General features: G+C 58.2%; 1 protein-coding gene across 1 annotated transcript in view; it reads left to right on the top strand.

Annotated features, from left to right (window-relative positions):
- UNC5B (unc-5 netrin receptor B) overlaps positions 1–2,223 on the top strand; it is an 81,660-nt gene that overhangs the window by 23,330 nt on the left and 56,107 nt on the right. The window lies entirely within an intron of this gene.

A 2,223-nucleotide genomic window follows, 5' to 3' on the forward strand; every position in this document is an offset into this window, starting at 1 on the left:
GTGTCTGTATCCTTAGACACTTTATTTAAACCACAAAATGGAATGAATAACCATCTATTGGTAACATTGTTATGAAGTTTCAATGATGTTCTGCGAGAGCAGGAGTTTACAAGGCCTATGGGGACAAGGGGGTAGGTTTTCATGGAAACCCTGAAAATGTAGACTATCTCCCATACAAGAGGGCTAACAGAGACACGACCTCCCTTCTGCCGCTCCCCCAATAACGCCTTTTGCAGAGGAGTCTAGTTGTGGGGAAGAGGACCCTGGGCGTGGTATGGGCTAGGCGTTGGGCTGCAAACTGCAGGGTCCGCAGTTCAAAGCCCCCTCCTCCAGAGGAAGAGGGGCCCTGTAAACCCCGGGGACCAGTTCTCTCTCCTGTAGGGTCACCCTGAGCCAGAATCAACTTTGGTTCTTAACGGGGCAAGAGCCCAGGCCGCAGGGACTGAATGAGGCAGAAAGTGACCTGTGTGGAGGGGCTGAGGGCCAGCTGGGCTGCAGGCCTCAAGGGGCAGCGAGAAGCCCTCCAGGTATGTCACTCTGCTGACCCCTTAACCTCACTGAGCCCCGGAACCTACCTCACCTCACTGGAGGCTGTGAGGGCCAGTGAGAGGGTCCCTTGTGAAGTGTCTTTCCTCCTACGAACAGAACCTTAGCCAATCCCCTTCAGCACCGGGGGCCTCCCACCGACGCAGTGGGTCCACGGGTGCCCACGGTGTGAGCACTGCTGTGTGTAGGCTCCTGGGCTCCACAGAGGAGGTGCACCCCCACCCTACCCTACCCCGGGACCTCAAAACCCAGGTTTCTTTGCAAGTCAGCTTGACAAAGCGGTGTTTGTGTCCACATAAACACAGTACATCCAGAGCCCTCTGACCTGCCCGTTCCTGGGGTAGATGGGCTTTGGGCTCTGCAAAGATACCAGGCACCCTACATGGGGGGCTCGGAGGCAGGAAGGACAGGGCGCTCACTGGGCATCTTAAGACAGGTGCTGAGGGTTAGAGCCACACATTAGAAACTTCCTCCCCTCCGCCTCCTACTTCACTGTCTCTTCCTCCTCCCCCAGGAAGCTCAGCCCCCAGTAAGAGCCCCAGAGGCTGAGCCCACTGCTCACCTTTAAAGGACCTCTGATTGGTGACCACCCACTGCCCCCATCCTTACCACCCCCTCAGTGGCACCTGCATCTCCTGCCATGCCACCTGCTCTGTTCTTGGAAGGCTCTGGCAGCTATTGGTGTCCGGCCCAAACCGGCTCTCTTTGGCTTCCACCCCTGGCCCTGGGCCAGCGGCCACTGGCACCAAGGACACATCAAGTCCTCTCTGACGTCACGTCCCGGAGGCTTATTTTTATCCTCCTTCAGGACCCTGACGTCCCCAGAAAGGAGGGTTCTCAAGATGGTGAGTGGTACCCCCAAAAGCTGGGGTCCCTGCCCAGGAGGTGATGGGGGTGGCCTGCCTCTTAGGCAAGCCGTGGGTGGGTGGGGATGGGATGATGAGTCATAAAAGGTCCAGCTTCCAACCCTGAGGCTCGCCTTCCGCTCCCACTGACTCCAGGCGCCTAGGGGCTCCTACGGTCACTTCCTGTTGGGGTCACTGCCAAGCAGAGGCCATCGGCAATGGCTTCCTCCCTTCCCGGCACACCTGCTCTTTAATGACCAAGAGAGGCCCCCTCTCATACACACAGTGCCCACTGCCCCTCCTCCCTCCGGCAGGGAAGCAGGGGGAGCATTTGGGATGTCTGACTGTCCTTGGGTCTGGCCTGAGAATGGCCGCTCCTGCTGAGAAGCGGGGGAGGGTTGCTTGAGTGCCCATGGAAGTGGGATGAGGCGGGCTCCCTGGCCCCATCCCCCAAGGGCAAAGAAGCAGGTTGGCTGGGATTGCTCCCCGAAGGGCAGTATAGGATGGCCCTGTAAACGCATCTTAACAGCCACCGGAGAGTCCAGGAGTTCTTGTGTTCTCCAGAACCGCCTCATCCCTGGGACCTGGTGCTTCTTAGTCTCCTGCCATGGCGGAGTCCCCAAGGAGGACCGCTTAACACTGCTAAATGAAAGCGAGGAGGGCTTGATTCCACCCAGAAGCACAGCCGCAGAAAGACCTGGGGGTCTCCTTAGAAAAAGCAGCCACTGAGAACCCTGTGGAGTTCATCATGCGTGGCTGCCAACCCAGCAGCTACACGTAGGCCAGGACCTGTTCTGTGCTTCTGCTGGTGGGGGCTCGTTTTGTCCCCCAA

The sequence above is a fragment of the Echinops telfairi genome, unplaced genomic scaffold, assembly GCF_000313985.2.
Source record: "Echinops telfairi isolate 266 unplaced genomic scaffold, ASM31398v2 ScPeMD7_70;HRSCAF=299, whole genome shotgun sequence".
Classification (NCBI taxonomy): domain Eukaryota; kingdom Metazoa; phylum Chordata; class Mammalia; order Afrosoricida; family Tenrecidae; genus Echinops; species Echinops telfairi.